This window comes from Neolamprologus brichardi, chromosome 9, assembly GCF_056152115.1.
Source record: "Neolamprologus brichardi isolate AB-2024 chromosome 9, ASM5615211v1, whole genome shotgun sequence".
In the NCBI taxonomy this organism is placed as follows: Eukaryota; Metazoa; Chordata; class Actinopteri; order Cichliformes; family Cichlidae; genus Neolamprologus; species Neolamprologus brichardi.
In genome coordinates, this window is record NC_142112.1 from 27,858,471 (window position 1) to 27,881,627 (window position 23,157).

The 23,157-nt window shown below is 41.6% G+C and overlaps 1 protein-coding gene across 2 annotated transcripts in view; it reads right to left on the bottom strand.

The window, feature by feature from the left end:
- The window catches only part of tmem108 (transmembrane protein 108), a 57,767-nt gene that overhangs the window by 26,154 nt on the left and 8,456 nt on the right, over positions 1-23,157 (bottom strand). The window contains exon 1 of one of the 2 annotated variants that reach the window (XM_087846246.1): positions 14,014-14,174. The exons of the other annotated variant lie outside the window; for it this stretch is intronic. The gene's annotated coding sequence lies outside the window, so the exon portion shown is untranslated. Of the gene's footprint in view, positions 1-14,013; positions 14,175-23,157 lie in introns of those variants that run through there. 2 annotated transcript variants of the gene reach the window in all.

The following is a 23,157-nucleotide window of genomic DNA, read 5'->3' on the forward strand; positions in this document are numbered from 1 at the left end:
GGAGGATTAAGAGTAGCTCCTGCAGGTACAACTGCCAGACACAAAACGTGGCAGGAAAATGTAACTTGTTAAATTTAACAAGGGGAAGTCATAAACACGAAATAATGGAGACAAGCTTCTATCAAATTACAAACGAGAAAAACAACTGCAAAACTGTAATTCTCCCGGCTCTATTTCCATGTTACAAAAGACAAACAAAGACTAAAACGACGGGTAAAAAGAACATAATAAAATACGCAACTAAACAGGCTATCGTGACACATCATTAGATGACATAGACTCTCAATTTTGCTCTCTTTCGCAATGTTTAGAAAATGAAAACAGAGACGCTCGCTGCTTCACTGCTCTTAACTCACAGCTTTGACTATAATGATATGAGCTTGGTTGTAATGGGCTGCAAGAATACAGTAGTAGAAGCAGCAGCAGAAAATGAGTTTTTCAGATATACACGTATGAAGAAATGGAACTAGCTACAACAGTCCCAAACCCATCTTCACTTTCATATGAACATGATGATGCTGAGGTGATAGCATCTCACCACCATAGCTCCCTCATGTTTTCATTTGTTAGCGTCACGTTCCCGGCCTAATGAGCTCAATGGAAAGGTGCAAAGACAGCAGCTGAGCCTCTCTACATTAATTACGCTTCATCAGTGCTGCAAAACCGGTGCAGACTCATATAGGTGATCCTTAACTTGCAAGGTACAAGTAGTGAGGCTATGGGTAGGCGGATGGAGGAGACAAGATAATGCCAGGTGGTGTTTCATGTATACTAGTCATCACAGGGGAGAGGAAGTTTTCGTTGCAATGTGATTCAGCTCTTCTGGCCTCCTGTTGTGGAGCTGGCTCATGGTTCAGCTCTGTGCACACCAGCAGGTAAAAGATAATAGCACATGACAGTCAAGGTCACGGCACTGCCAAAAATCCCAGACAGGATGAGAGGTTCATTGGGAGCTGTTGACAGATTTGATGCTTAACACTCGTTCACCAACCTGGATTCAATATCACTACCTCAGACTTCTTTGCAGCTGGGTTTAGAAGGGATTGCAGGGTGGCTGTAAGTCACAAATGCAAGCAAAAAAACAAAAAACATCTGTTTGCAGAATACAGTATGCTTAAGAAAGCATGTCTGGTTTAAATCACTCTTTAATTAATTCAAGAACCAAATAATGGGGCAAACTAGAGCAGCAATCAGTGAGTCTCTGCATGAAAGAAGTAGCTGGGATGGAGGTGGGTTACAAAATGGCTTGCAACAACTGTAGGCACATCATAGATTAGATTTGTAATGTGGGTATGCAGAAAGGTTTGGCACAGAGAACATAGCTACAAGTAGCGCTTTCTGCTGTGTCATGTCATTGGACCAGTCCAAACCCAACTCTGTAGCTTATTTTTGTATTTTTACTTAAAGCAATACTGTAAGCCACAAACTGTACATAAAAAACATCTAAAAAGCGAAGACAGTGGAGAAGAGCCTCAAAGCCTGGACTTCTTCTAACAGGTGGTGACTCCACTGGTTGCAAAACGGCGGAAAATTAACCTAATCCTCACTTGACATATTGTCATGGTCCTGGGTCATTTTGACCCAGCATTCTTAGTTTTCTTGTGTTTTTGTATTTTGTTATTTTATTATTCATTCTATGGTTTCCTAAGTTGTTTCGTTTTTTGCATTTCCCTTCGTGTCTCTGTCCTCTATGTGTATCTATTTTTATGGTGATGTGAGTTCTTGTGCCATCTTGTTTTCTCCAGCCTGTCTGCCTCTCTCCCTCGTGATCTCTTTCTCTCCTTTTCCAGTCTACCTCTTCGTGTACTTCCTGTTTTACTTTGAAGGTCGGTGTGTTCAGTTATGTGTTCTCCCTGTCTCGTCTGTGTAATCAGCGTCAGCTGTGTCTCCCAGCTGTTTCCTCTCAGTCCTGATCTCCTCTTGTATTTAGTGTCTGCGTCTTCCCCTGCTCGTTGTCGCATCGTACTATCAACCTTCAGTGTGTCCCGTTAACCTGTTTGCTTGCCCGTTAGTTTATGTCTTCCCAGTATAGTTAGTCTCCTGTTCAATTTGCAACTGGCAATAAAGCTGTTTGTTTTGAGTCCCGCGTTTTGGGTCCTTTTCCCTGCCTGCCTGCACACAGCCATGACACATATGATCTTAATAAAAACTTAGTTTATGGTGTGCCGTGTACAGTGACATCCAGAACGCTGAGCTTATTGTTGTGGTAATCACTTCCATCCTTTATTTACAGTCTACGCTAACAACACACTTTAGGGTCCTAACTCCTTGTAAGTACTGCAAGTAGGGACCTTGATGTGAAGCATGTTTTTGTTTATGTTTATGAAAAATGCCTCTCCATGTGTATCCGATAAGCAACATCCATTCCCAGTTTAAAAACCCAGTGTCCTAAACTGGTGAAATTGGGGGAAACATACAATCTTTGTCCAACTCTCAACAAATAAAAAGCAAATCAGCAAAAACAATTCACTGATATACACTGGGATCTTTGCACATAGCCACCTAGCTATGTGCTTTCTCTGAAGAGGGAAAAAAGTTGCATGGCAACTGACATGCACACAGCCATCACCATAGCAACCCTAATGGTAGATTATATTGAAATTCATTCACAAGGACATTTTTTGGCACGAACAGAATTGGTAAAAATGTTAAAAGAGTCAGATTTGGAAATTCTCACTCACCACACGTTGAATGAGAAATCCAGCAGCAACCTGCTTGTCTCTGGGACTCTGTGCTTGCAGCCCTGCTGACAGGGCCAGGTCTGAATAGTGTGTCTGGAGGGGGTACAGACTAGAGGCCAAAGCCAAGGTCACCCGAGACGGCACAATGAAATAAACCTGTCACTCCGTTGCACTGTGGCCACCAGCCGCAGGGATAACAATACTTTTAATTTTGGACTTCCCTCGATTCTGCGGTTATGTATAGGGGCTGTGATAGCAGGCTGGCTGCTTGCCTACAGTGGCTGCAGCCTGGCAGCTTTTCCACAACACGAGGAGGGAGGGATGAGGAGGAGGAGAGGGAGGGAGGGAGGGAGGGAGGGAGGGAAGTGTGGGAGTCGATGATGATGGTGTGAACCACACTGTTGGGCTCTCTCAGACAACTGATAACAGGACTTCCAATCACAAGTCTTCTAACTGATGCCTTTTTTGTCCCTCCAGTTTTGATGCTACACCCTCACGGTTTGGGTTATCTCTTTGTTGTGAACTGCAGGGAGCTTTCACACAGCTTCTGCTCAGGAAAGAGATACAAACACAAAATGTGGAAGCTGTGGTTTGAGAGTAATTGAAAAAGTGCAAGCAGCAAAATACAGACCTGGAATACTGACAACTGAAGCAGCAACGCTACTGCCACCTTAATAAGACAGACAGACAGACAGACAGACAGACAGACAGACAGACAGATAGATAGATAGATAGATAGATAGATAGATAGATAGATAGAATCATTGTTGTAAAATGTAAAAGTCAGGTTACATCAGTGTACAATTCATTGTGTCAAACCTCCTCCTTGGTGTGATCTCAGCGGGTTTAGACTCATCTTAAGTCGTGCAAAATCAACTTCCCCTCCACCCTGCCCTTCCAAGGCATCCCAGGGGACATGCCCAGTCAGAGGGCGTCCCTTTTCCCTTTGATGCTGTTTTACCCTTTGATGGAAATCAGCAAACTGCTCCTGATAGCCAAATTCATGTGTTTCCTGCATTGCCCCAGCAGAGACTGTGGCTGCGCCCGAGGAGCAGTGATGGGAGTAACGCCTTATTGAGTGTTACTGTAATTACATTTTTCTGTAACACAGTAATGGAACAGATTGCTCTGCTAAATCTGGTAATAACACTAAAGACACTAATGAAACAATTATGCTGTTTCGTTTTGCATTAAATAAACTCTTTGCTTTCTTTCTTGTGGTCTTTTCAATCCAAAAGTGATGATGCCACACTGGCACCAAAATGACCATCTACGTGCCAGCATTCGCACGAGTTCAAGCCTGACTGTGCAAGCTGATTAGCGATTACAAGTTCTGTTATAAAACTATTATTCATCAGTGAGAAGTTTAAAAATATAACAGTGGCAGTGACTAAAAAATGAGAGACTGGCTTAACACTGGGACTTTGAAAACGTAATTATCCAGCCTTTATACGCACAACAACTGAATGATTACAAGTATTGATTGGAGGCAACAACAGGCCCAAATTGAATACAAGCAGCAGAAGGAGCTGATTTCCAGGTATCTTTTTTAGTCCTTCGATCCCTGAATGCACTGCCGTACTGCCGAGTCACTGTGCTGTGCTGTGCATGAGCGCTGCCAGTCGTGGCTCTGGATGACGAACCTGGCAGGATGAGTTGCTGGTGCTGTGTCATGAAGGCTAGCGGAGATTGTTCAGGTTATCAATCAGCACATTCACTTCTCTCCAGGCCCTCCTTACAATAAAGTAACACAGCAGCCATTAAAAGAACATTAGGCTCCCAGTGTGTCGTTCAGCCTGATGGTAAACTACCAACACATTGTCTTCCACGTCCTGTCCAGTCTCGTGGTTATAACTTTAAAAGAAACATGCATGTATGGTGCTCAGACTAACATTTTTGGACTGAATCATGTTGAGGATAGAAAGCCAGAGACAAGATGTTTCTTCCCTTTTTGTTTGAGAAGCTCTCATTGGCATTTATTCATTTATTTTTCCTTTTTTTGTTGTTGTTTTTTAATCTTTTGTGGACTTTTAAAAATCAGCTGTATGCATTTTTTTTTAAGAAATTCTATTTTCTGCACAGAACTAAAGTAGCCTGCTTCAAGATATCTAGATCACTGCTCTCATTTCCTGTTTTCTTATCAGTTTAAATAGGTCTGGTGTTTTGCTCTGATGGTTGTTCTCATGTTTGGAAAGACATTGGCCGTCTCGTTTTGTGAAAATTACCACAAATGGTGCATCCGCTATGCAGTTTTGCCACGCAGGTGTTATGACCTACAGAAAAAGCATCTTTTGGATCAGTTAGGTCTCTAAGTACAGCTATCTGTATACATAGTTCCCCATTATTAGATGCTCAAAGGTAACTGGACAGCTGGCTGACAAGCAGTCTAATGGCCATGTGAGGAAGTTTTCTCCAGTTGTTCAGCAGTATATTTCACATTTACCATCAGACTGTGAAGATACTGCTTGTTTTTGCATCACTGTCAGACAGCAAATGGTAGAGTCTGAGCAGCTCTGCTGGATAAACTACGCTTTATTTTTTAAATTGCAGAAAAGATCTGTTACTGTTTTTTTTCTTTAATAAAATATAATGGTACTGGACATCCATCTGCTCCACGACAAGATTATGATGTCAGAAGCCAAAGAGTATAAAGCTATAAATAAAGATCTGTAAAGCCCCAACATTTCTTGATAGTAGTTTGAACAGTTACGAACTAAAATAAAAACAAAGCCCAACAACAGAAATGCTGCATCGTGATTGTGCACATTGATTTTATGTTTTTGGTGAGCAAGCTGTCAGCTCGTATCCTTGTCTTAGCCGTCTGCAAGTTAACATACTGTATATGTCAGAGCTGAAAGGACAGTATAGCATTAAAGATGACATGCCTGTCAATGATCATTAATATAGAAAGCAGCACAGCACAAACGTGTCTTTGTCGGTATGTTATTACAGATGTTATTGCGCTTGTGCCTCGTTGTCATGCGTGCCAAACACACAGAATGTCAGCGTCGTGCTCGCTTCACGTCAGCAATGAATAAATGCGCTGCAGCTCTCGCCTGGATGAATGAATTGAAAATTGAAGAACTCCCACTCAGAAAGAGCTGAGCACCTGTGCTCAGGGGCAACTGAGGAGGAGTAGAACAACATCACCGGCCTCTTCATTACTCAGCACACACACAGACAAACACACACGCACACACAGCCTGGACCAATGACTAAAGCAATTCATCAGAGGACTTGTGTCCAGAGCCCTATCTGTGGGTGTGTGAACACATGTGAGACACAGACAAAGAGATAAATGGTAGTCGACCAGAATTCCTGCCGATTTGTACAGCTGCCGCAGAGTCCATTTATAAGCAGAATGCTTCACAGTATCAGCTTCCTGTGCACCTCAGAGATGTTTTTACTCTCCTGGAGGTGACGCAAACCAAGCCTCGGCTCTGTGAAAGCAAATCTAGCATTGAATGCTAAAGCTCCTTTATGTTATTGAAGCCATAAGCAGAGTGCAAGTCAAGATCTCACCAAGGCAGAACCTCAGGTGTCAAGTAAGCCAAGGCTCACATCACTCAAGGTGAATGAGTTTGTAAATCTTTATAAGTTAGGCTCAGCTCAAGTCAAAGTCTCAAATCTGGTCTTCAAGGAAACAAGTCAAATGAGCCCGGCAACAATACAGTCCCACTGCTTTGTTTTTGGGACTTACGCTGCCTGAAGCCTCAAGTCTTCAAGTAATTATTTCTCCAAATTGCTTCTCAGATCCTAATCTTCCATTTTTAAACTGTGTCCTTGTCTAACACTCGAGTTAGATTAAATACTCAAGTGGATCAATTCTTTAGTAATCAGATTACTGTAAATGACTATGCAGTATTTGTTATCAGTATGTCTGAATCTGTTTGTAGACCCTTTGCACACAGACTGCGAGGACAGAAGGATCGAGTTTATTTGAGGATGAATTAGTTGGGTTGTTTTTTGTGTGTGTTCATAACCCGAAATCAGCCACATATCAGGACACCTTTGACCAGATGTCTCATCGGTGCTATTTGGATATCCAAGCTACACAGGAAGCCATGAAAATTCCCACAATAGGCAAAGTCAACAAACTAACCAACAATTTCCTTCCTGATTCGTCAAAGTCAGGGTTTAAGTTTAATTTTGAGTTTTGATCAAGTCTCAAGTCGCCATGCATTTTCCACACGTAAAGGCAATCTGGAGTTGAAAATCCGTCAATCCATTTATTTCATGGTCAGAGGGGTGCTGGAGGCGGGGAACACCCTGGCTGGGTTGCCAGTCAGACAACCGTTCACACTTGCGGCCAGTTTATTGCTGCTGTGAGGCAACAGTACTAACCACTGCACCACCGTGCTGCCAAGAAAGTAGCTGATTCTCAAATTCAAGCCTTTGGTAATAAAGTCTTAAAAATATTAAATCACGCTTGATTCAAGTCATTACCTCTCACAAAGAGTGATCTTTACTCTTCTCTTTACCCAGTAGGATGTCAAATTTTGTTTGTATATTTTATATTTATGTGATGTTACCTCAGCGTCAACACTTCCAGACACATCATCTTCAATGATGTGTCTGGCACGTCTTGTTCATTTATTTAAAAATCAATAAATAAAATATTTCCAAATTCTTTCTCAATTAAGTTTAAATCTCAAAGCAGTCAAGTCAGTCAGTTTTGTTCACATAAATCCAACCTGAGCTCACGTCTCAAATAAGTGAAAACTCACGTAGAGCTAAAGAATCTGTATTCTGTAAGAGAAGGTGTCAGCCCAGGCAGTACGGCATCACGCCGGGAACTGAGGGAAGGCTAGACCTGCCTGACATACTCCGGCACACAGTGTAACACACACCTAAGGTCGGGCTTGGTACAAAGAGTGAGACAGGTAACAGAGCCCCAGGGAAGAAGCTGTGACAGACTCGTTATGTCACTGGAAAAAGGACACTGCAGACTGAAAGGCACTTGGAATGATTGAGAGCGCTGTCAGTGGAGGGATTTGATTAAGTCAGACCTGACAGACTTCAGTGCAGAGGAAACACTTTATTAGAGATGCCCCAGCGTTTCTCTGCCCAAAGTTTTTGGATGTTACATCTTTACATACAAATGCGTCAACAGACAAAAGCCTGCTTTGATCAACCACACCCTCCGGAGTGCAAAGGGTGGTTGATTTTGGGATGTTTATAACATAACAGCAAAAAAAAAGGGTCAATTACGAAGAACTTCAGTGTACTAAACATGATGCATATAGCACAGTAGCTGATTTGATCTACTATAAAATCTCCCCAGTGGGTGATATTTGGCTTTTTTGTTATTTATAGTGCTCAGACACAGACACTCCTGGAGACCTTGACACCTGCAATACCTGCAAATCTCCGCGCAGGCATATACCTACTCTCCTGAGAGTTATTGAGCCAGGCAGTAAAGGAACAGACATTGGGATGCAGCTCACCCTCGCCACTGTCTGAGTCGTAAATATCCTTCTCTCCGTCGCTCGTTTCTTCTTCCTCTCTTTCTTCTTTTCGTCCTCACGTGACCCACACACTCCCCCACCCCCCAGACTGAGTGACTGACTGAATGCTGCTGCGAGCGGCTCACTGATGATGAAGAGTAACGTGAAACTACAATGTGTCGTGTCCCGCTACGCTTGTCACAACCGGTGAGAGAATCAAAAAGTAACATCGCTGCAAAAAAAAAAAAGAAAAAAAAAAGGGCTTAGGATGACAGTTAAATTCACCACACTTACTGAATGCATAATGACACTTTCATCCGGGGTTTGAGGCTTCAGTCTGACCAAAATCCAGACACTCACAGAAATGCATGAATTCAGTCCCCACAGGAAATAGTGACACACCTCCTTGCATGTAGATATTTAATCACACGCGAGATTATGTGAATGATCCGATTGATATTCATGAAAAAGGACATGAAAGACATCTAAATAAACTCTTAAAGATGGATTTCTAAAGTAAATTTTAAAGCTTTGCATCACATTTCTTTATTCATCTACATGCTTTCCTTTGAGGTTCTGCACTAATGAAGGAAAAAGGGCTGCTTACTGGTTTTTTCAACAATAAGAAAGGACAAAATGCGACAGGTCGGATGTCAGGTTGACTAGTATAAAAAATAACAAGGTGTCTGATTGGCTGCTTTGAGAATAAGCGAATAACCACCTGCATATAGAGCTGCCTTACTGAGTTAAAACGCTACTCTTTGCCCTTTTTCTCTTTCATATCTAAAACACTCGAGGAAAAACATTTGATCAAAGACTCGTTTTTGCCTTCTGTCTCAGAGCCTGCTCTCTAGGCCGTTACATCTCACAGCATGGCTGTACGTGTCGGGACAGCAGACAGACTGATATGTAAAATCTGTCTCTCCTGCCCTGTCACATTGATTATTGGACCTGTGTCACTCGGTGAGGCCACAGTAACGGATAACAAGCACATAATCCTTCTCGTAATGACTGTCTAAATTTATACCTGGAAAATAAGCAGGGAGAGCTAATCAACCAGAGACTTTTAATTTCTCTAAATCCCAAAGAATTATGGAGAAAAACAATTATTTGGATTCAAAGAGTGTGGCTTTTTTAAATTTACCTGAGACAAGCCATTTGCTGGCGATAACATTCCTACCTGTGTGTCCTCCGGCACACATCTTCAGCCATCTGAGTGCCTGAAGCTGGGAGACGTCAGAGGCGGTTACGCGTCTGTAAAGCGATCTCCAACAGCAGTTTCAACACAGGCCTAAACGTAAAAGATCAGGGAAAATAAACCCTGAGCTGCAAGCACTTTCCCCTCGTTCATCTCCCATCTCTTTCTGCTTCCCACTTCTTTAATGTCATGTCATGCTTTCATCCAAATATGTATCTTGCTCGTTGCCTTCTCTCATCTTTACTTTAAACTTGAGCTTCATGCTCTAAGTCCCTTGAAGCAAACAGGGCGTTTTAATGCCGACTCTGGAAGCTGGAAAATGGGATTTTTAAATGATGAAGAATAATTTAAAGACTTCCATCCAACATCTACATGAAAAGACAACTTTTATTTTTATTTATGTATAATCTGTGTGCTCTCCTGTGCACAAACCGAGTTTACATATATATATATAGATAGATAGATGTGATAAAGAAAACATAGCTTGAGTGGCAACTTAACAGGTAGTTGGTGGTATCTTTAAGAAAACATTTTAATACCATTTTTACTTTGTAAGAAATGTTGAAAATTGGCATATAATGTGTACCCAAAGGTATTCTGCATTAACAGTTATCCTGCAAATGTCAGATCACAAGAAAAAAAGCCAAAGTGTTATTACAGCTGAAAAATTAAAGGTAAATGTCAAAACTTATGTTGTATCAAATGCTCTAAAGAGAAAAAAAAGCAGACAGGAAGAACCACGGGAGATTTACAAACTAAATCAGATGAAAATTCAGGGTCCTTTGCTTGCATAACAAAAGGCTGACTCAAGAGCAGTGCAAGAGAGCATTAGCTTTCCCCTTGACTACATGTACTGTGCCCCGAATTCCCCGGGAAAGCTCCTTAGACAGTAAATGGATAGAAATTTAATTTGAGGCTATGCCTGTTGTACGTTCAGCTCAGAAAGCATTTTAACTGGCAAAAACAGCAAGGCTGGCATTGTTGTCACCAGGTGAGTTCATCTGTGTGTGTCATCCTGGGAAGATGGGGTCCTGGTCCTCCACTAAGATCTAACACAAAGGCAGCTTAAAGCACTTTCGCTGGTATATGTGTGTCTGTCTATGAAAAGATTTTATCACCGCAATAGCATCATAGCAGTGCATGATACAATAATTAAAGGTTACAGATGTATTCACTTTAGTTTCTTAGGATCATTGTTAGTTACAGTAATGCAGTTCCTGTGGTTCAAAAGAAACTGAAGTGGACTGTAGTGTCAGATCCAAACGATGAGTGAATTTGGAGATCGGTGTGGTCTAACTCCTGGGAATAAAGCAGCCAGCATTCCTGTCACAGCTTTATTATTTAAAAGCATTTTGCATTTTTGACCCTTTAAGTTTTACTTGGAACTATTCACTTTTCTTATCTAAGAGAAAGTGATGCAAAACTTTTGATTGGCAGTGCTAATCCGTCAGAGTGCACAAGGTTGTATGTGTGACTGTGGAGCTCAGCAGTACATCAGATTTCCTGTAATGCCAGAGACGTGGTTGTCCTCCATCTGACGGCTCATCTGCAGCAGGTCGAACACCTGTCACACTTCACTGTCTGTCAGGGAAGGTGATGGCAGACCAGCTGGTGGCCAAACTGCCCTTCAGGGCAAGCTCACATAGTTTAAAAGGTACCCGTCGGTGGACACAGAGTGACTCAGCTGGAGGCAGAATAAAGTATTTTTTCCCAATGTTAGACCTTTTTACTGAAACAATCTTTTGAATTTATTCAAACCGTACAAGAGAGAATTTTTTTATGGACATATATTCACCTTTTTAAAATCCACATTAGGGCTGTTCGAGAAAAGCGCCGGTCTTTCTGAATACGATCCTGCACATTTGCCTTAACTTTTGAAAAAAATTCAGCACTTGAAAGGAAGAAAGGGACAAAATCCCCACACTGGAAAGAAGTTGAAAATTGAAAGCAGAATCTTTTGTAAAGCCCGATATGTGGTCTGCTAAATGAAATGTCCTTTTAGGTGAATACATGCAGGGAAAATGAGATTTAAAAATCAGAATCTTTGAACATAAAAGTAGCACAAGGCATAGAGACGAAAGATCCCCAGTGGCAAGGCATTTCGATTCAACTGAACATGAACCTTATGTTCCAAAAGAGCAGGCAAAAGAGGTTTGTTACAAAGGTACACCTGTTTAACTGCTCCTTTAGACAAATATCTAATGAGCCAATCACATGGCAGCAACTCAGTGCATGGAGTTTTATGTAGACATGATCGAGACGACGTGCTGAAGCACAAACTGAGCATCAGAAATGGAAAAAAAAGGTGATTTAAGTGATTTTGAATGTGGTGTCGTTGTTGGCGCCAGATGGGCTGGTCTGAGTATTTCATAAACTGCTGATCTACTGGGATTTCCCACACACAGCCGTCTCCAGGGTTTACAGAGAACGATCAGAAAAAGGGAACATACCCAGAGAGCGCAGTTCTCTTGAGGAAAATGCCACTATTGCAGTATCTGAAAACACTGATTCGTGGATTATTTTGTCATTGGTTTGGGATAGTGTGAAATGCCACAAAATATTTCAGTATTGTTGCAAACATGGTGTGCTTAACAATATGTCCAGATTCATGAACTCTAAAGGTTTAAGACTAGAAACTAAAGACCTGAGTCCAGTCATTTCTTGTGTCTTACTGTATTTCCTATATTACATTAAACAATTTTTCTAATTTTGGGGGATTTTGTGGCTTTTGGTGGCTTAAACTTTTACTTATTATGTTATTTACATTACACTTTCTGTATTGTTATCGATAACATTCTGGTGATATTAATGTACTAGTACAATGGTAGTATTTACAACTACGTTAAACCATGACATACTATCTTTTTTTATTCTGTCATGTTTTGATCGGTCTCCCTATACATGTTTGAGATTGTAATTTGAGTACGATGCTAAATTTGTATCACATTAACAACAGAAAAGAGTCAAATGACTGGCAAAGAGGATGAAAAATGCAAACTAATGAAGACTTTACAAAGTAAGCAAAGTCTACAAATGAATTATGAACTTACAAGGTGTGACTTTAAAGCCTGTTTTTGATGTATAAAGATACTTTTTGCATTTGTCAGACAAACGGTTAGCAGTCTCCGTGGGACAAAACATCCAATCACATCTTCCCGTAACATCTGTTTTCTGCTCTGATTGTTAAGGAAGAGGCTATTTTTAGCTCCACATATTGAATAACAGCAGACACTTCTCCAGAGATTTAAAATTGAGACAAACAGACAAGCCAACAACAGAGCAAAATAGCATGACACAGCAGTAGTGCTGCAACACCGAGGGTGCTGTCAGCCGCCATCTATCCTCCGGCTACCCAGTGGACATCACGCTTCCCGCAAGGCCTCCCTGAATGCACCTTAGCCTTTTATACTAAGCAGGTAACTCAGAAAAATCAGCATTTAGGCAAGAACACAAGCTTTGATATAAATGTTTGGCCCTGCGACAGCAGAAACACTTTTTTGTGCACTGCAGCACAACTTGCTGCGACATTAAGCAGGACCATTTGTCAAAGTGCTTCCCACCAGAGATCCCTGATGTGACGCTGCTTCCGAGGAGTCGACACTTTGTAGCCTTAAAACTTCTTCCACAGAAGATACGACGACCTCTGCGTCAGCAAAAAATGCCTTCGCGTCCACACGACCTCTGCAGAAAACATTGGTTGTCAAAAGCCAGCTCTCATATATAAGAAGGACACAATTTGGTCTGATGTTACTATGTCCAAATGATTCGTGTCATCTAACCAAGTGTCATGCATGAACATGAAAGCTATTTTATTTGCCTTGAGGCTTGCAGATTAAAAATGCAAGATGACTAACCAAGGGTTGTGCCTTCAGGGCATGAGCCACTTCCTACTCTTCTAGTTTTTACTTAACGCAGAACAAAAGGCTCAGGGTAGCTACCATCACAGAGGGAATAATACCATAAACATGCGTAATCCCTTCAAATAAACATAAGATGTAGCGGAGTGGGACAGTGTGCTTATTTCAGCATCCTGGGGGGTCGAGGACAAAAAACAAAAGATAAATGTAGGTATCAGTGCTGCTTAACAGATGGCGAACTGCTGAATTTTTTGGGTTGCAACCCACATAACTGATACTTGAATGCAAGTCAGGAAACTGATGTCACCACCGAAGGAAATAACTAACCTCGGAAATCCTCTTCATCCAGTACTATTCAGTAACGTGGAATTTAAAGATGTAAGTGAGTAAAAATGTGACAATAGGCAGCGGAGTTCACGCTTTCCTGTGGACGTATGATCTGATAATCCAACTGCGAGTATCTATGAACCACACAGCAGCTACGTCTGGAGAATGGCAGGAAACGGGAAACTTTGGCACATTTAGGAATGTCCATGAAGTAGACACAGCAAGTCCGTGTTGTACCCAAGAATTTGCATCGCAAAGCAGGAAATTCATATTGTTTCCACTCTGTCTCAACGCTTCCTGTCTCAGTTAATGGGCCCCAAACACAGTTTCAGGAGAAACAGCAGAGCATACACCTCAGAATCTCCAGGACTTTCCACGCTCTGTACACACATTCCTGATTTTACCTCTTGACGCAGCCTCTTGTATCATGACAATGGCAGGAACGAAAAGCAGTAGGGATGTTTTTTTGGAGGCATGGAGGGGGGTTGGGGTGTGTATTGTACCTCGTTTCCTTGAGTGGTGCAGCAGAGATTGCTGAGAGCCAGCTGGGACGAGCGAACAAGAGGAGCAACATCCGTACAGAACATCCAAGGTCCCCAGATTTCCCGCCGGGTGATGACCACGTGTCCGGAGCCCAAACAGCAAGAGAGACGGAGGGAAAGATGTCGCATTGTTCTCCTCTCTCCTCCTCCTCCTTCCCCCCCTCACCCACCACCATTAGTGAGACGGATTAACTCCAAGAGCTTCTAGTGTAGAGTGTGTCTGGCTCGCTGTATGCTGATACACACACAGACACTGCATCAATTAGACCTATTGTTATTCAGAGTGACAGGCGAAGGCAGATGCGCTCTACAACAACACGACCAGGACAATTGGCCTGAAGCGGGAGAATTTACTTATGGATGAGCACCCCGGTTGCTCAGTTCACTAAACAGACTAAAGCTCTAATAAGGCAATTAAAGACTAAAACTGTGCGTACTGCAGCACACAAACATGCCCGTGAAGGGCAAACCCTAAGAGCGCCCTAGAGTCCTCCCAGGGGTGACCTCCCCCTTCCAGCCACTACAGGAGCGAGCAGAGCAGCTGTAATGACTTGAATCAACATCTCCTGCAGCTCTGGGGCTGATGTTCACTCAGAGATGACAGATGATATGATGGCTTGGAGGCCTGACAGGGTTGACATTTTAAAGTGAGATCCTGCTGATGCTGGTCTAGTGGGAGTCCGGTTGCAGTGCAGGAGGTGTCAGAGAGGAACATGTTTGACACAACATTTGGATCAATATCACTGAGCAGAAAGCGCCCGACGATGCAGGTGCTGTAATCAGGAAAGCAGCAAACGACAAATTAGAAGTGGCAGAAACTGACAAAGTATCAAGCAGGTGTTTTCTCTCTCCAGTCATGGGAAAAGAGCAGATTCACGATCCATCACAGTTTGCAGATTTCTGCCCAGAAAATGACAAACATGATCCTGACCCATTAGGTGATCATCATGTACAGGTTTCACTGAAATCTGTACACAATGAGGGGCAATCCATTCATCAGTCTTTCTTCCAATTGAGCTATAAATGACTATTTTCACTAACAAATAATGAAAAATGGAAAAGACGTTTACCATCTTAGTTTATCTAACTGCACATTTGTTTGTGCTGGAGTTTAAGTACCTCAGGATCTTGTTCGCCAGTAAGGGGAGAAGAGGGCGAGAGATTGGCAGACGGGTTGGGGGCACAGCTGCAGTGATGCTGATGGTGAAAAGGCAGGCGAGCATTAAAAATAAAGCTCTCAATTTACTGGTCGATCTGCATTCCTGCCCTCACCTATGGTGACAAGCTCTGGGTAGTGACTGAAAGAACAAGATCGCGGATATAAGCAGTGGAAATAATTTTTCTCTGAAGGGTGGCTGGCCTCCTCCTCCACCTTAAAAAACCTACCTGAAGAGCTCAGTCATCTGAGAGGGGCTCAGAGGAGAGCCACTACTCCTCCGCATCAAAAGGAGCCAGTTTAGGTGGTTCGGGCATTTGATAAGGATGCTTCCCAGGAACCTCCTGGGTGACGTGTTCTGGGCATGTCCCACACATTACATCTCTCTTAGTGATCCCCCAGATAGACTGCTGCTCCTGCGAGTCGTTCCCAGATAAGTGGAAGAAAATGTTTATATACAAGTTGTTTAAAAAACAGATGTTCCTTGAATGGCCACTTGAAGCTGTATCTAAATGGAGTCGGTCCATTCCCATATTGAAATGGATAAATTTTTTACATGACTCTGTATGAAATCTTAAAGAATACAGAGTCATGAGAGGACTGGCGCCTATCCCAGCTGCCAGAGGATGAAAGATGGCTTCTCCTCTAAAAATCCAAGTCGCTAAATTGGACCTCTCAACAGGATGCGACTTTTGAGAAATATTTTTATCCAATTATCTGATGAGTCACATGACTTGCTGTGCGGTTTGCTGTACTTCCAGGAATAAGTCTGTGCTCTAGTTTGTTTAGTGAGTGAAATTTAATGTTTATTTTATTTGTACAATAGTGTGCAAAGGTCTTGAGCCGCCCCTCATTTCTTTATACTTTGCTTCCAAGGAGACAGACTTTCTTGTTGTTATTTTAAAAGTGTTCTCGAGCTGCAGCTCTCCAGGCTTTCTGAAGGTCTCTCAGAGTTTTGTTCCTGACCATTTCAGAGGAATATTTTTGTTGGAAAGCTGCTTAGCACGGACCTACCTTTAAAAAAGTACCTAACTCAAGGGATGAACCAGTGATGTATCTACAAATAAAAGACAACTTAGCAAAGTTCCCATTTTAAATAGTATCTTTAGGCACTTTGTTACTCACAAAAACACAATTTGTTCCAATTTCTTTATATGAATCTACAAAAAAAGCCAGTTTGACTGGCATACAATTGTGTTTTTCTACCAACAAAAATATTCCTAAAGAGCTTTTAGCTGAATACTTGGCATTTCTCCAGCAGAAAAGCATCAGAAAGTCGTGTTCAGTTGATCCATCTACTGTTCACTGAAGCCTGATCAGACATGGTCTCAGTTGGTGGCTTCCAAGAAGCCAATCTTAAAGAAGGGGAACAGGAAGTAAACTTAAGGTACGCCAGATATGCAATATAATATACAAGAACTGGACTGAAAATCAGCGGCAACAGCGCTGATGGAATGATGAATCCACATTTGAGATATCTGGTTGAAATCTGTAGTTGTCCATATATGTTGAGGAAGTCAGGAGAGAGGTACAACAATGAGTTTCTACAGCTATTTGTAAAACACAGTGGAGGCTTTGTCTTAGCTTGGGGCTGCATTTCACCCAATGGTGTTGGAATTATGAACACAGAAAAGAACCAACAGACTTTGATCCACTATACAGTACCATCTCAAACGCATCTGATTGGGAACAGCTTTATTTTTTGTATGTCAATGTACCCCTCAAAAAACAACTGCCAATGGAGAAAAGCACAAAGTGGAACAAAATCAGTCATGAATTGGCCTCCCGAGAGTCTGCACCTCAGCATTACTGAAGCAGTGTGGAATCATCTTGACAGAAAACAGAACAAATGACAGAAACAACCAGAAAGAAGAGCTTTGAAGGTCCTTAAAGAAGCTTGGAGAAATATTTCTGAAGCCTGCTTAAAGAAATGACAGGAAAGGTTGTCTACGAGAGTTCTGGCTGTGTTAAAGAATAAAAATGCTCCAAATACAGACTGTCAAGCTTGTTAGAAGTGGACACATTGTTTTTGCTTTACATACTGTATGTCCTGTATGTCTGCACATTTTAACATTCCCAATTCTCCAAAGCAAAATATAAGGAAATGAAGGGTGGTTCAAGACTTTTGCACAGTACTATATTCTATCCCCTGTTAGCAGATATTTCTGTCTATGTTGCACGTATACTTTGTGCATTTTATTAACCAGCTAACTGGCGTTAGCTAATAACTTGACACTTAACCTTTAAGTTAAAATGTGTTCAAGTCTGGGTCCAAAAAACAATACTGCAATGGCCAAAATAACACCCTTCAGACTTCAAAACAGTTGTCCACAAATAAATGGGTGATGTTACCATAGAAACTTCTATCTTGCATTTATTAATTGACTGTTTTTGATCAATAGTCTATTAGATAAACACTTAAGCATAAAATGTACTGCACTAAAGCCTTCATGAAACATCTAGCGCCTTATAAATTCTCAATTTCGTGTGCCTAAAATGTCCAATTACACGCAGCCACTATTTCCTTCATTGACAAAAATAATCCTTGCGAAACCGGGTTGATAATTGCTGTCCTGCTTACAGTGTCAGGCTGAACTGCTGTGAACAAAACAAGCCAATTATTCTGAAACCATTTTGATTTTTTCTTCAGAACACACAGGATCTGAGCCTTGCTAATAAGCCTCGCTTTCATAACTCCAACACCCCAGACCAAGAGAGCACAAGTTATAACACGATCCGTGTGCTGAGTAACACAATGATGGTGGTTATTTTCACTGAGGTTTGGAGCTCCATTTAACCTGACGCAAGAGGATCAAGATTAGGGTGCAAGCGCCTTAGAGGAACATTTTTTAAATACATGGGCTTGTTCCTATAGGTGTGAAGCAACATCAACAACTGAAGAAATTGATGCACGTACTGTATAAGTGGCTTTAGGATGGATTACACTCAAACAATATCCATCAAATATCTCCCGCTGATGCCAATCTGAAAAATAATGAAGCAATCAGTGCAACCACTCAGCATGCTAATTACCAACGCCAGCCCAAGACACCCACCGGCAGCTTCTCAGAGTGTGTGTATGCGCACATGTGACAGTTTTAAAAATGCTTTCCAGGAGAAAAATGCCTCACCAATAGACATTTAATTACTAGAGGATGAGGTGCTTCGGTTCTCCCGTGCCATTATTCACGGCTGAATTAATGAATAGGTAAACAGCAGAGGAACAAGGCAGACTCTGCGTGGTTTGGATGATATCTGCAACACCCCTGCTCACACAGTCAGCAGTGTTTATTATGAATGAAGAAGTGGTTAAAAACAAGGGATGGAGCAAGAACTGTGGGTGCTTCAGACAGTTTATGATTAAGTGATGAACCACAGATGGTCCACGCCTCTTAGTTTTTACATGAAACAGGTGAGAAAATTAACAGTGTTTAAAAAATGATTGCTGTTTTCATCGGATAATTACACGGGATTATCATACATTTTTAAGACTCCCATCGGGAGACAAATATGGAACGAGTGACAAATTACAGAAAAATCTGCACGAAAATAGTTAACAAGCGACTGTAACTAAGTAACTGGAGGAATAAACACGATTTTTAATCAAAAAATTATACTGCGATAAATTTGTCATTAGACTTTGAACTCAGAGGTTTGTTTGCTGGACATGAATGGCAACTTTCATGAGGAGTCATCAAAAAGACAGTTCGGATCTGGAAAAACACCCAAACTGTGAACAACATACGAACCACCAAGGCTCAAGCCTGCCATGAACTGGTAGAGTATGGACCAAGAAGGAAGATCTTGTTTCAAAATACCTTCAAGCTTGCCTAAAATGTGCAGCTGCTCGCTTGGACAAGTCAGATCCTTCTGGAACACCGTACCAACTGTTAAGCATGGTGGTGGTAGCATCATGCCGGTGCTACTGCACCATTGCACAAAGTGGAGGGAATAATGAAGGAGGGCGACCTCCAAATTCTTCAACTTAACCTCAAATCAACAGTTAAATGGTTAATGGGCACAGTTGGGTTTCCCCATAGGACAATGATCCCAAACACACATCAAAACTGGCTTTGGAATGGATGAAGCAGGTTAATGTGAATCAAAACCTAATTTATATGTTTCATAGTAATTTCCCTCCACACAAGATTTAGTTCAATACATTTTTTGTTTTCTGGACTTTCAGCTTCAGGATCTCTGCCGTCCAGTTTCCACTATTTATAGGCCAGTTAATTAATCTAGTAAAGTATCAGTTTAATAAATGATACATATACAGCCAGTACTTTAGTCAGTGTACTGGCTTACTCTCTAATTTACACTTTTGATTAGGCAAATTTAAGGCTTTTCCTTTAGAGTTGCTCAGATGTCATTCTGACCTTGGATGAGGTTATGTAAAAAATTTACATAAGTGCCTCTCGTCCATACAGTGGAGCTGGGGCAGCAGTTGTTTTATTTTAACAATGATTTTGTAAGTAGAGATTTTAAGTTAGGTCAAGATTTCTGTTAAAGTAATGACATAAAAACAGCAAATCTACAGTTTTTTTAAAAGTATGTTCACCTCACTCCACATATTTTCAGGGCTGAATATTGTGAAAAAATACCTATAATTTAGCAGCAAGTTGGTGCTTGAGTTCTGATCTCTGCACACCTAAATCTAAATGTATCAGTATATATTTGTCTTTATATGTACACAACAACCAAAATAACTCATGAACTCCTTTGATGACCAGTGAACAAAATGATTGATATTAGTCTTTGTTAGCTGCTCTCGGCTTGCATTTAATTTTTGGAAGAAAATTCCAGGGCTTACCAATGAGGAGAGTGACAAAAGCAAACAAACTGCTCCAGACAAAATGAATGTCAATGGCATTCCAGTGGCCTGTTTACAGCTAGCGTAGTTAAATGTCAGATGGTTGGCCCCGCGGGGAGACCGAGCTGGCTGGGAGCAAATTTGTAGGTGTCTCCATGTCTCTGCCTCCATCATTCCACCGCTTCTCTCTTCTCTGTGATTCCAGACATGGGACAATATGGTGGCATGAGCAGTAGCATTTATTATTAGTTGAAGAGTGAAGAATGGAGCGAGTCCCCAGGAGAAGGCAGAGGTGGCAACCAAACCTCACTGACATTATTTTAATTGGTTTGTTATTTGTTTGCGTCTCAATTTAAAGGACCATTCCAGTGGGTTTTTTGCATATTGTTTCTGTTGATAACTATAACAACACAGCTAACCATAATCTAAAACATGCAAACCAAACTGTCAATTTCTTACACATTCCAGACATTCACTACAGTCTGTAAATTACATTTACATGTTTTAAGCTGTAGAAGTCGGCCTCAGCAATATCAGCAATGCAAATAGTCAGTGGATGAATAAATGTCATCTGTGCTTTGGAGCGCAAACACAAAAAATTAAACCCAGGTGGAAGGAGAGGAGGCAGAGAAATGGTCCAGCTTTTATAACCTGGAAGGCCTGAGGGAACTGAATTACTTGACACGTGAGCCAGTTACCCTCTAAGGTTGGGATTATGCTGTGTACACACACAGCTGCAAAAACCACAGGTGCTTTGTTGTTCTTGTTATAATACCTTGTTCTTGCTATGCTCCTTAGCATGCTACTTAGTATAACTGTGTTGTCACAAAAAGCTGAAGAGCTTGCAGGCGTCCACGAGTCCAATCACGACCCTCGCATTCTTGCGGATACAGAAAATATCCACTTCACACTACCAATGCAGAATGGCTTCAAATCATTTTCGATAAAGTCAGTGACATGAAGCTACAAACGGGCAGCTGACCAACTATGTTCAGCAGTGCAAAGATGTAAGGAAGCTTCAGCCATCAAATGCTTCAATATTCACACACAAGAAGCCCAGGGATGATGTTGAGAATTGCTACAGCTGCAGGGACTTGGTGCCAACGTAGCTGCTGGTTGTTCTATAATTTTGATGCTTGTAATATAACTTTAGCATCGCATTTCAGAGGAGGACTAGGACAATAGACTGTGTATAAAAGATGCTGCATCTTCCTGGTCTGAAAGGAGAAGCCTGTGTGAGTGGATTTAGCATGCATTTTTTTAAATGGCCAATTAATTGGTTGCAAAAAAGAACTCAGGCTGTCTATGAGAAAATGGCTCCCAGGCCCTTGCTCTTTGACCTCAGCAAACACTTTCCTGACTTCCTGGGCTCATTTCACTAGTTTAAAGTCCTACTAAATAAAACATGCTGTCTCTGTCCCCACCGGAGACGTCAAAGCAGCATCCACCCTGGAAGCGATCCACAGCGACGGAGCGACCGGAGACTGTAGAAAACGAATGGCATTCAACAACGGGGCAAATAACTACTGGTGGCACAAAGTGGGCGGGGCCTGAGATAAACTCTTCCTACTTCAAAATGCTCCCACAAGTACTTAGAGAGGATTTGGGATGTGTGCTCATAACATACTGATTTAATATTTATTTTAATTTTACCTTTTAAAATTGCATCTTAAACTTCTGTGCTGCTATATCTCTATAGAGAAGGAGAAAAGCAGGGTTTGCTCATTGGCTAACCAATTTTCATTAAAATTGTCATCGTCAACACCTGGACCAGCACTTCATTAATCGATGGGAGACATCATAGAGCCTCAGATGTTTGGAAATGAAACAGTCATATAAAAATACTATGAAAATGAAGGAGCCAAATACTGGTCTAAACCTGTCTCTCTCTATACATATATATCAGTACATATAAATAATTGTTTATATGGTTATTTTTGTTGTTTTTTAGCTATGTCTGCGCAACTCAGTTGAAATAAAATCCCATTGCGCATTCACTAGCAGTTAGCATCCAGACTCAGTGCAGAAGACAGTACTATACAATTAACTTACTGTTAATGGATTAGATGTTTGCAACACACAGGGGTTCGAATGCATTAATTTCTAAAGAAATGTATAACTCTCGTTGAAATCTTGTTATCTGTATTTACACGTGCTGCCTAAGCCAATAGAGAGATTTTAGGATTATAAAATGACAGAGTCTAAATTTACAAAAACATACATATGGTCCTGCAAGAGCACATTATGCAGAGGAAACAAGAAAAATATGGTTATTACAGCAGCAGCAGATGCATAAACTCTCATTACAGCGCTGAAAGGGAGCAGAAAAAGAACTGCAGTTACTACAGCATGTTTGACATATCGAGCTGCAGTGTGTTTACAGCCCAAACAGCCCGTCGAGCGACCAGTGAGTCCAATTTATTTGCGGCTTCTGACAAACTCAAAACGTCAAGTCATCCCTTCTCCCCAAAGGACACCCTCACTCTCCTCTTTTGCGAGGGAGCAGAGGGGATGAGAGGAGGGGAGTCGTTCCAGCAGCTTCAGCGGCACTTTCATTGGGTTCGTGCTGCCTTTCGTTCACTGCACTGCTATTCTGTATATGAGATAATCTGGGTGTGAACATGGATCTTGTGGGCGAGCGGTCCCGGGCCTTCAATTTGTCGGGGTGGAAATGTGAAAGACGGACAAGGCTCACATCAATTTTTTAAATGGGTCTTGTTTATAAAAAAACAAAAACAAAACTGATATCTATCCAGCTGCTGTCCAGTCGGATTTTGCTGTTGCTACAACGTTGCTTCTGTCTGCTGCCAGCTCCAGCATCAACATCCTCCCCACACAATAAAGCCACAGTCTCCATGGTGACGTACCTGACACCGTTACCAGCATCACAAACACATTCACAAACAAACACACACAAAACAAACAAAATCCCACTGTGTCACTTGACAGCTTTTTTTTTTTTTGCCGCTCTGTGTATAGTAATTAATTTGAGGGGTCGCCTCGCTCCATCTCATTCTCTATTAATGCTGTCTCAGATTACCAGGCAGCTTTTTAGCCTCCTGAAGACACAAATCTCCGAGCCTAGAGAGGCAGACGGGGGAGAGACTGGAAGGAAACTGTATAAGCTTCTCTGTCTAAT